This window comes from Hypanus sabinus, chromosome 6 (genome assembly GCF_030144855.1).
Source record: "Hypanus sabinus isolate sHypSab1 chromosome 6, sHypSab1.hap1, whole genome shotgun sequence".
NCBI classification, from domain to species: domain Eukaryota; kingdom Metazoa; phylum Chordata; class Chondrichthyes; order Myliobatiformes; family Dasyatidae; genus Hypanus; species Hypanus sabinus.
Window position 1 is genome coordinate 95,573,252 of NC_082711.1, and position 12,216 is coordinate 95,585,467.

Consider the following 12,216-nt stretch of genomic DNA (forward strand, 5'->3'; position numbering starts at 1 on the left):
CAGTAATTATTCCAGTCCATGAATGGAGGAACCTGGTATCACAGCTTGGTATCACAGGAATAAGAGCTAAAAATCTTGAGTGAAAGAAATTAGAAGATAGGAAGAGACATACTATCACACTGGATGGAGAAATAGCTGTTTCTCAACTTTTAACTTTCGTAAAAATAAATTTAGAGCTGAATATTTTTCTCTTCTGTGGAGGAACGGCTGATTATACTGACAGGAACTAGATTTGGGGCTGTCAGCATAACCAGATCGTACTTTAGTTAATGAAATTGAAGTATCTTTATTGTCATTGCATAGTACAATTTGTCCTGCACCAATACAGTGAAAATGAGTTTGCAACTCTCGTACTCAATGCTATAAAACAACAAATAAAATAAATAAACAATAAATAAAATCAAGTAACCAGCCAGTAGAAGCAATGTCCAGCAGTACAGAAGCACAACTCAGATACATGACAGCCATAAAATCAGTATTAAAAGTAGCAATATAACTAATTTATGGATGATGCTTGATCGATTGGTTCAGAGCAATTATAGCTCTGGGAAAAAAAGCTACTTTTCAGTCTGGAAGTGTGGGCATAGAAAATATTATAACATCTGCCAGATAGAAGAAATTCAAACAGATGATTGCATGGGTGTGTATTGTCCTTACAGATGCTTGTAGCTTTCCTTAGGCAACATGAGCTGTAGGTGTCCTCCAGGGCTGGGAGCTGATCTTCTGTGCACTAGAGACGACCCGCTGAAGTGCTTTCCTATCAGCTGCTGTACAACTGAGATACCACACAGAGATGCAGTATGTTAAGATGCTCTCTATGGTGCAGTGGTAAAAGGTGACCAGCATCTGTTCAGGTAGACCAGCTTTCTTCAGTGTCCTGTGGAAAAACAAGCGTTGCTGTGCTTTCTGAACTATTGTTGTGGTGTTAGTGGACCGTGTAAGGTCTTCTGAGATGTGTATTCCCAGAAACCTGAAACTGGACATTCTCTCCACTATGTCTCCGTTAATGTAGACTGGAGCGTACTCGTCATCCCTCGACTTTCCAAAGTTGATAATTAGCTCCTTAGTCTTTGCTGTATTAAGAGACAGGTTATTCTTTGAGCACCAGCTCACTAAGTTCTGTACCTCTGCTCTGTACGCTGATTCGTCTCTGTTGGAGATCAATGTGATCGCTGTTGAGTCATCTGCGAATTTGACGATGGTATTGGTGTATGCAGGTACACAGTCATAAGTGAAGAGGAAGTAGAGTATGGGACTTTCCCTCCAGATGTGTCAGGACAGTGTGAAGAGCTGATGAGATGGCATCCTGTGAGGACCTGTTTGCTTTATAGGCAAACTGGTGTGAGTCCATTGTAGCAGGGATAGTGACTTTAATGTGGGAGAGGTCCAATCTCTCAAAGCACTTTATCCAACGTATAATCCTCCATAACTTCCGCCACCTCCTACGTGATCCCACCACCAACCACATCTTCCCCTCTCCCCCCCCCCACTCTTGGCTTTCCTTAGGGATCTCTCCCTACGCGACTCCCTTGTCCATTCATCCCCCCCATCCCTCCTCACGGACCTCCCTCCGGGCACTCATCCCTGCAAATTGAAGAAGTGCTACACCTGCCCCCACACTTCTTCCCTCACCACCATCCCAGGCCCCAGAAAGTCCTTTCAGGTGAGGCAGCACTTCACCTGTGAGTCAGCTGGGGTGATATACTGTATCCAGTGCTCCTGATGTGGCCATTTATACATTAGGGAGACCCGCCGCAGACTGGGAGACCGTTTCGCCAAACACCGGCTCAGTCCTCCAGCAGTGGCGGGATCTCCCTGTGGCCATACACTTCAATTCCACAGACCACTCCCACTCCGACATGTCTGTCCATGGCCTCCTCTACCGTCAAAATGAGGCCACACGCAGGTCGATGAAGCAATACCTTATCTCCCGCCTAGGTAGCCTCCTTCCTGCCGGCAGGAACATCCAACTCACTGACCTCCATTGATATCCCTGCTCCCCACCCTTACCCCCATCCCTATCTATTATTTTAGTCTGGTTCTCTTTCTCTCTCTTTTCCCCCCTCACTATAATCTCTCCCCCCAGCACTACCTTTCTTTCTCTTTTATTTCCCATAATTCTCCACCTTCCCCCTAGCCCATTTCCCTCCAGCCTATCACTTCCCAGCTCTCTACTTTATCACTCCCCCCACTTCTTATCCTCCCCCCCCCCGACAATCCCATGTTACTTCACTCCTGATGAAGGGTTTTGGCCCGAAACGTCGTTATTACCTCCTCCCATAGATGCTGTCTGGCCTGCTGAGCTCAGCCAGCATTTTGTGTTTTTTGTTTCTCAAAGCACTTCATTATTTTTGGTGTGAGGGCAACCAGACAATAGTCATTCAAATTGTTGATGTTTGTTTTGTTTGGGACAGGCACTATGATGGCTGACTTCAGATAGTTGGGGACCATTGCCTGAGATAGAGACAGATTGAAAATTCCCGTAAATACATCAGCCAGTTGTTCAGCACAGTCTTTAAGTACCCATCCTGGAACTCCATCTGGGCCTGCAGCTTTTCGTGGATTGACCCTCTGCAACGTGTGCTGTACATCATGTGTGCTCAGTGTAAGAACCTGTTCATCCTCTATGGCCAGATTCTTGTACTCCTCACATTGTTGTTAATTTCAAACTGGACTAAGAAGCTGTTGAGTTCATTGGCCAGTGTGACATCTCTGTGGGGGCAGACAAGGTTACTCTTGTGGTCAGTAATAGCCTTGATGCCTTGCCACATGCTCCAATTGTTAGCACTGTTAAAACGGTCCTCTACCCATTGCCTGTGGATGTCTTTGGCCTTTTTTATGCCTTTTTTCAGGTTTGACCTGGTAACACTATATGCTGAGGCATCACCAGATTTAAAAGCATTATTGTGTGCTTTTTAAAGATTTTGTACCTCTTTATTCATCCACGGTTTCTGGTTTGGGAATATCTTTACTTTCTTGTCTACTGGAGCTTACTTACATTGGTGCTGGCCTTTGGATCTCAACAGAACAGTACCTTGGCTTGAAAATATATTAATCAGAACATAATTTTAATGTTCAAACTGAAGGAGCTCCTTCCTTTTTTGTGGAACTGTTAAAGGCAGCCATTTGCAACACTTTGTAGTAAGTCTCCAATAGTATGCAAAGCGCTGAGTTCAGGAGACAATTGTATCGACACGAGGCAAACAATCCAACTCCTGGGATAATGCCAGGCATTTCCTTATTTTATGCCCTGCTGACCAACTTATGGCAATTTTTCCAGGTGCATTGGGTGGGGTGGGGTGGGGTTTGCAGCCCCACAACTCATAAAGAATAATACTCTGCTAGTGTGTTTCAATGCCCTTGACTCTGAGCTCCCGTAGGATCCGCAGTGGTGTAATGTGGTAGGTGCAGTTTAGGAGTAAGTACCAGATCGAATTTTTCCAGGCCACTGAAAGTAATAATCATACTTTCAGGTGATCCCAGTGCATAATAAAAGCAGCACATCTTTTTGAATTATTCAAAAATAAATATGGAAACTTGAGTGTAAGTTCTGTAAGTAACGGAGGTGGCATATTCTTGTTACAATGTAATGGAAATCAGGAACATTTACTACCCTATAAACTTTAGGCTCCTGAAACTGTGTAAATAACTTCACTCACCTCAACTCTGAACTGATACCGCAACCTTTGAACTCACTATCGAGGACTGTAAAACTTGTGGTATCAGTACTATTTATTAACTTACTTAATTTTTCATTTTTTGCACATTGGTTGTCTTTCGTTGACTCTGTTGTTCTTCTTCGATCTACTGTGAATGCCAGGGGTAATGAAAACAAAGTTGAGTTTAGATATTAGAAAGTATTTCTTACCACAGTCAGATCACTAGCCAGAAAGAAATTGTGTGGAAAGGTAGCTAATGCTGTGGTACTGTGAGAAAAATATTTAAAAATTCATTCTTTGTTCTTTTCTGACTGTGCAGCAAAGATGTCCACGAAGGAGCACTGTAAGTGTGTTAAAGGTTGTTAGAAATAATTTTATTAGAGTTATATAAGGAATAAAATACAGAAAGAATGAAAAATGGTTAATAAAGAAGAAGTGATAAAATAAAACTGATCAACCAATCACTAAGTTACACAACACAATATACTGCCCCCTCTCTCTGTCCCTCTCTCACTCACTCTCTCTTTCTCACTCCCTCAACACTTGTAACAACTCTGCCCAAGAGAATATTTCCCCTTTGTAGAACGAAAGCTGTAATTTTTATATTCTACCAGATCTTTTACTCTAATACTTTCCCAGACAAACATGTTTTCCACCATTTTCTACTCTCAAGGATGCAGAGTGTAGTCACACTAAGTTCTCAAAACATTGCTATGGTTTGGTTCCCTTGTACATTCCACAACAACACCATTTTGTCTTACAAACTTCCATTTTGTGTTACACATTTTAGCATATGCCAGGGAGATATCAATTTAACTCTTTCCTTATGGGTACTGGACATTAAATAGTGTCAAGAAAAGGTAACATGATTGAAATTCTATGAGAAATAGATCAAATTTATCAAATCATATTCCATCTGGAGCCACAGTACCTTGTGGAAAATTGTGGGGTTTTCTATCAGCTGGAATTAAAGGCCTGAAAACTATGGCAGAGTGCCCAGGCTCTTATTATGCACTCTTAGTGGATGACATCCCTGCTGAGAGGATACATCTATAAAATGGACCAAACCTCAAACAGGTAAAGCAGCTTTTCTGTCTGAACCTATCTTGCAAATATTCCTTTTTGTCAGTACATTTAAGCAGATTGAAAGGATTATTGTTCACAATTCTCAGGTGGCTTCGCGGTATAAAGTGAAGACACAATACTACAATTTCTTAAAATCTCACTTGGTGGTGTTCATTATGTACGTTACCTTCTACATGTTTCAGTGCCCTGTTAATTCTGGCAATCCCAACTGTAATTGCTGCACCTGCGGTGACAAATGCTTTAAGCTCTTAGACTGGAGAGTTGAGGAATTCCCTTTAAACTCTCAAATTCTTTTCTCCTCAAACCCTACCTCTCTCACTAAGATTTTTGCCACCTACATAGGTGGCTCCATGTCAAAGTAGACTTTGATAACTGTCCAACAAAGTACCATGGGATGTTTTGCCATGTTAACCATGTGATAGAAATGGAAGTTAGTTATGTTCCTGTTTTTCCTACATTATGAAAGTATGCATTTTTTGATGTTTCCAGCGGTTACATGGCACTACACAATTCTGACTGTTAGCATTGTGAGTGAGAAGATTAAAACATTCTGCTTGGTTTGTACATCACCAGCAGCTTAAAGGGGCATGTCGTTCTGTGACCCACATAACTTGTCACTTTCAGTCGTTCTTCTCGGTTTGGATACCCTGATTTGATGTTTGTTCCTGCTCCTTTTATCTGTTGTTGCTTGCCTCTGTATTAAGTGTCATCTACTTTCATTGGCGAGTGCCTAAACCACTCAGTATGATTGCTTTTTCCACGCTCTGCTTTTCAGTAAGATGCAGTAAATAGAAAGTGCTCACAGAATGTGCAGCACATTCCTTATCTGAAAAGAGAAAAATTATTTCACTTTGTGTATTTAATCTCTAGTCCCAGTGCTTCACCTCATGCAATAGCAGTTTAATTTAACAGCATAAACTCTATTTTAGCCATGCCTGGACTCTGCAGATGACGTATAAGTAAGATCTCAGTCAGGGTCCTTATTCTGATGAGTGACAGATGTTACTTCAATGAATTTATTTATAATAACTACTGTTTTAATGCAGGAGATTCCAGAGAAGAAGGCCCAAAGACAAAGAATTCTAACAACACACAAGTTAGCAGAGTGTTGCTGCTTCTGCTGGGAAGATTCTGAGGGATAGGATTTACACTCGTCTGGAAAAAACAAGACTTATTAGGTAGAGTTAGCATGTTTTATATTTTTCCAATGGTGGGGTGTGTCTTACAAACTTGATTTAACTTTTTGAGGAGGTCTAAAAGAAGATTCAGGGTGGAGCACTGGATGTACGTATATGTGGACTTTTGTAATGTTTTTGATAAAGTCCCACAGGGTTGTCCGATTCAGAAGATTGATGTACATGGAATTCATAGACTTGGTGGATAAGGTCTACCACATCTTGGTCCACAGAAGACAAAGTGTAGTGGCAGAGGGGTGTTAATCTGAATGCAGGCCTGTGACCCTCAGTGTTCCACAGTACATCACAAAAAAAACAGAGGTCCTTGCACTGATTATTAGCCTACCTTTTTGTGCAAATCATATACATGACAACGTAAAAAATGGCAAAATTGTGTATAGTGAGGAATGTGGGCAAAAAAACGGCAGATGGAGTTTAATTTGGACTAGTGTGAGGTATTACACTTTGGGAAGTCAAATGCAGGAGGAATGTAAACGCAGATAGTAAGCCCCTTAGAAGCAATGATGTTCAGGGAGATCTTTGAGTACAAGTCTGTATCTCCCTGAAAATGCAACACAAATGGATGGAATGGTAATTGTGCTACACTCAAACTTGCTTGCAGTGGATGGGGTGTTTTGTATAAAATTAGGGAAGTCATGTTGCAGCTGCATAAAAGGCCACATAAAAAGTGAGTATTGTTCATTTCTGGTTGCTGCATTTCAGGGAAGATGTGGAAGTATTGGAAAGTGAGCAAAAGGCGTTCATGAGGATATCGCTTGGATTAGAGAGTATTAGCTACAAAGAGAGGTTAGACAAACTTAGATTGTTTTCTCTGCAGCATCAGAGGCTAAGTGATGGAAGTACATATAATCATAAGAAGTATGGACAGGGTTTGGAAGTTAGGATCAAAAGGAACACATAAGTGTTGTAAGGAAGGCAGAAAAGCACTAAAAAGGGGAATTAGGGAAGTAGGAGGGGCTGTGAAAAGTCCTTGGCAAGTAGGACTAAGGTGAATCCCAAAGCATTCTATACAGACGTCATGACAAAGAGGATAACTGGGGAGAGGGTGGGACCACTCAAGCATAAAGGGGGAACATTTGCTTGGATGTGGAGAATGTGAGTGAGGTGCTTAATGAGTATATTACTTCAGTATTTACTAAGGAAAATGATATGGAGGATCAGGAGATCAGTACTGAGTGCATAAATACGTCAGGGCATCTAGAGTTCAAGGAAGAGGAAGTGTGGGCCTCCTAATGAGTATTAAGGTGGATAAGTCTCCAGGGTTTGATGGGATTACCCCAGGTTACTGAGGGAGGCAAGAGACGAGATTGCTGGGCCCTTGACCAGTATCTTCGTGTCCTCTCTAGCCACAGGCAAGGTCCCAGAGGATTGGCGAGTGGCTAATGTTGTACCTCTATTTAAGAGGGGAACAAGGGGAAAAGCAGCAAACTTATAGACTGGTGAGTCTCACGTCAGCTGCAGGGAAATGGTTGGACAAAATTCTTAGGGATAGGATCTTTAAGGATTTAGAAACCCATGGCCTAACTAAGGAGAACCAGCCTGGCTTTGTGTGTGGCAGGACTTGCTTTACCAGCCTGATTGAGTTTTTTGGCAAGGAGAGAGAGATAGATAAAGGTAGGTCAGTCGAAGTTGTCTATATGGATTTTAGTAAGGCATTTAACAACATCCCTCATGGAAGGCTAATCCAGAAGATTAAGATGCATGGGGTCCACAGTAAGTTGGCTGTTTGGATTCAGAACTGGCTTGCTCATAGAAAATAAAGGGTACTGGTTGAAGGGAATTACTTGAGCTGGATGTCTGTAATTAGTGATGTTCTGCTTGGATCTGTGCTGGTACATCTGCAGTCTGTGATGTACATAAATGAGCTAGATCAAAACGTAGATAGGTGGATGATACCAAGATTGGTGGAATTATGGATAGTGTAGAAGACTGGCAAATAATATGGCATGATATGGATCAGTTGTTGCTATGGGCAGAGGAATGGCAGATGAAGTTTAACCCAGATAAATGTGAAGTGCTGCACCTTGGTAGGCAAATGTAAGCAGACAGTACAACATTAAGAACAAGATCCTTAACAGTGTTGCTGAGAAGAGAGATCTTGGGGTCAAAGTTCATAGCTCCTAGAAAGTGGCTACACAGGTCAATAGGTGTGTAAGAAGGCTTACGGAATGCTTGCTTTTATTAGTTGAGGCATTGAGTTCAAAAGTCAAGAGGTTAAGTTGCAACTTTTTAAAACTCTGGTTAGGCCACATCTGGGGTATTGCATACAGTTCTGGTTGCCCCACTATAGGAAGGATATTGAGGCCTTGCAGAGGGTGCAGAAGAGGGTTACCAAGATACTGCCTGGTTTAAAGGACATGTGCTATCATGAGAGTCTGGAGAAAATTGGGTTGTTTTCTTTGGAGTTGGAGGAGGCTAAGGGGAAATCTGAGAGGTTTCTGTGATTATGAGAGGCATAGGTAGGGTAGACAGGGAGTATCTTTTTCCCAGGGTAGAAATGTCCAATACCAGAGGGCACGCATTGAAGGTGAGAGGGGGGAGGTTCAAAGGGGATGTGAGGGTTAAGTTTTTTACTCAGGAAGTGGTGGATGCCTGGAATGCGCTGCCTGGTATGATGGTAGAAGCAAGTACTGTTGAGGCTTTTAAGAGACGTGAATGTGAGGAGGATGGAGAGATATAGACATTGTGTAGGTAGGAGGGATTAAATTTTGGGGGGGGGTTTGATTTACTTTTTAGCTGGTTTGGCACAATATTGTGGACTGAACTATCTGTTCCTGTGTTGTACTGTTCTATGTTGTTAGTGTGATTTTTTTCCCCAGAATGAAAAAGTCAAATAGTAGAGGACATAGCTTTAAGGTGAGAGAGGGAGAAAGTTTAAAGATTTTTGAAGTAAGTTTTTGGCACAGAAAGTGGGAGAAGTCTGGGACACACTGCCAGAAGGTAGTGCAAGGAGATACAATAGTAATGCTTAAGAGGCATTTGGACAGACACAACAACAATAGACGGTTACAGAAACGTGCAGGCAGGTAGGATAGTTAAATTAGCAGGTGGCACAAACATCTTTAGCCAAAGAGACATGCCTGGTTTGCGCTGTTTTGTGCTTTAAACTCCTGGTATTCCCTACCATGTAAGAACACAGGAGAAAAACCTTCCCAATGGAACTAAGAATAAAGAAGTATCATACATACCTGGACAATGATTTTTCTAAAAGAAACAAAATCAATGCAATAGAAAAATCCCATCAAAATTCTGTTCATGCTCCAAATAGCTGTAGATTTTAAATAACAAAGTAAAGTATTTCTCCCATGCACAAGAGATTCTGCAGATGCCAGAAATCCTGAGTAACACAAAATGCTGGAGGATCTCAACACGTCAAGCAACATCTATGGAGAAGAATAAAGTGCTGATGCTTCAGTCTGGATGAAGGGTCTTGGCCCAAAATGGTGACTCTTTTTTCCTCTCCATGGATGCTGTTGAGTTCCTCCAGCGTGTTGTGTGTTTTTCTCCTGCAGTTTCTTCTTGTGCTTGTGATCAACGCAGCATGACTCCGATTCCATGAATACAAGTGGTAAAATTCATTCCATTTAGAAGCATTTCTCTGTCCTAAATGGCCCTGTTGACTTTCAGCCCTGATTTTAAAACAGATCTTCTACATGTGCAGAAATTCACCAATTCACTGCTTAGTAAAGGCTACTGATTAAGTTTCTTATTTGCCTAAAATATAATACTACTTCCTCCTTGTGCAATGCATCCCACTTATTTTCTTGAATAACAGATTATTAAGATTTGGAGACTTGTAGTGCCTGAGGGATCTGCTGGAATCTGACCAGTTAGTGCTGTACAGTATAGTAGTATGCTTTCAGATATGTGTGCTGCCAGGGCATTCCTGCTGATTAGAGAAATGGTTTACAGTATTATCCAGAGACAATTGAAAAGAATGAGCTGGATCTGCTAGGTAAGGTTAGGGGAAATCTCAAGAGGTTCTATAGCTATTTTAAGAGGAAAAAGTTGGCAAGAGAGAGAGTAGGTCACCTTAGAGATCAGCAGTGTCACTATGAGTTGAGCCATACGTGATGCATGGGACTTAAACAACTATTTCTCCTCTGTTAACTGAGGAGAACATTATTATTTCTCAAGAGCTGAGGGGAAACAAGTGAAGATGTTTTTGGGGACATTCTTAATACCAAAAAGGATGTGTTTGCAGCCTTACAGCTTCAGTAAGGTGGATAAATCCCCAGGGCCTGACCAAGTACATTCTCAAACCTTATGGGAGGCTAGGGAAGAAATTGCGGAGGCCCTCATGAAGAGATTTGTTTCATCGTTAGCCACTGGCAAAATTCCCAAAATCTGGAAAGTGGCTGATGGTATTCCATTGTTTCAGCTTGGCAAGGAGAAACAGGAAACTACATATTGATCAGCCTGACACCATTGGTGGGGAAGTTACTAGAGGGAATTCTGAGGGGCAGGATATACCAGCATTTGGATGGAGAGAGTCTGATCAGGAGGAGTCAGTATAGCTTTGTTTGTGGAAAGTTGTCGGTCACAAAATCTTTTGAAGAGTAACCAAAAATGTAGATGAGCGTAGGGGACTGAATGTTGTCCATTTGACTTAGTAAGGCCTTTGATAAGGTTCTGCATGTTAACCTGATCTGAAAGGTTATGTCCCATGGACTCCAGGGAGAGCTTGTTAAGTGAGTTCAAAATTGCCTTAGAGGTACGAAGCAGAGGGTGGTGGTTGAAGGTTGTTTCTCAAATGGATGCCTGTGATCAGTGTTTGGACTCTCATATATCACAATTATATAAATAATTTGGATGTGAATGCACAAGGCTTGATCAGTAAACTTACAGATGATGCAACATTGTTGATGTTGCTGATAGTGAAAGTTATTGTGGATTATAGGGAGATCTTGACCATTTAGGGAAATGACCCGAGTAGCAAATTTATTTCAATACAGTTAATGTGATGCATTCTGGAAAATCAAGGCAGCATAGAACTTGTACTATGAATGATGGGCCAGTAGGGAGTATAATGTAACAGAGCAACTTATGAATATAGTGCATTGCTTGTTGAAAGTGGCATCACAGGTAAGCAGAATGGTGGACACAGCATTTAGCACGCTGGCCTTCCACAGTCAATGAATCGATTTGTGAAATTATGTTGCAGTTGTATAAGTCATTAGGGAATCCGCACTAATGACTTATGCAACTAAAATGTGCCTTAGTTAAACTGCAGAGAACCAGCGTGGTGAACACCATGGTTAATGTGGACTTATTGAGCAAGGACTTGTATCTGTGCTGTACTGCTCTGTGGCTCTAATTACTGTCTCTGGTCCACATTTTAATTGGTTTCAATAATCTATTACATGCATTGGAGCTGTATAGAAATGTGGAGAAATGATTTTGAAGCCAGTTGCAAGTTCATAAATGACAAATATAGATTAAAACCCTGACTTACATAGAAACAGAAAAGCTACAGCACAATACAGGCCCTTCGGCCCACAAGGTTGTGCGGAACATGTCTTTAACCTAGAAATTACTAGGCTTACCTATAGCCCTCTATTTTTCTAAGCTCCATGTACCGATATGCCAGATGGTACAATTGAAAACCTTCAGAAGGAGCATGTTTGGCAATATTATTCAGACTAAGATATGTAGTGCAATGTCACTGTGCTTTTAAACACAAAGGAAATATATATTATGTCCTGTTGGTGACTGATATCTATGGTCTAGAATTTCAATGATTTTTTTTAAAGATGATATGCAACCCATTCCTACCCAGCAATATAAATACTGCTCTTGAATGCACAGAGGAAAGAGAAAGGGCTTTTGTTATGTTAAACTTGGACAGTGCATGCTGGACTTTAGCTTCTGTTTTTTTAGCTCCTTGGCACTTGCGGACAAATTGATGAGCTAAATAAAATAAGATTCCAATAATCCAGCATCCAGTTGTGTGGAAAATTTTGCATACCATGCAGTTAGTCTCAACATGAGCGGAAAGACAGATTCTGTGTAGGGTTTGCAGATGAGTCCAGAGCTCTGTTTAGGCTGTATATGTGGGTACAGCTCACTTCAGAGTCCAGAACATCAGAGGTCTGGAACATGTTTAAGCATGAGCTAAATTCTGGAGGGTTGGAATGTTTCTCGCTCCTTTTAAACTCACCAGATTCACCAGGAAATTTACTACACAATTGTGCAACATGTCATTTTTTTTAAGTGAAACAAAAATGTGCTAAAAAGAGTAACATTCAAATGAATGGAAAATTGGGCTCCTCCTA

The 12,216-nt window shown here is 41.3% G+C and overlaps 1 protein-coding gene and 1 long non-coding RNA gene across 3 annotated transcripts in view; one reads left to right on the forward strand and one right to left on the reverse strand.

Moving 5' to 3' along the window:
* The window catches only part of LOC132395707 (uncharacterized), a 45,968-nt gene that overhangs the window by 3,248 nt on the left and 30,504 nt on the right, over positions 1–12,216 (forward strand). For both annotated transcript variants that reach the window (XR_009512722.1, XR_009512721.1), the window contains exon 2: positions 5,792–5,923. This is a non-coding gene — a long non-coding RNA (uncharacterized LOC132395707). The remainder of the gene's footprint in view (positions 1–5,791; positions 5,924–12,216) is intronic.
* Positions 1–12,216, reverse strand: part of dgkb (diacylglycerol kinase, beta) — a 797,915-nt gene that overhangs the window by 3,042 nt on the left and 782,657 nt on the right. The gene's annotated exons all lie outside the window — the stretch shown is intronic.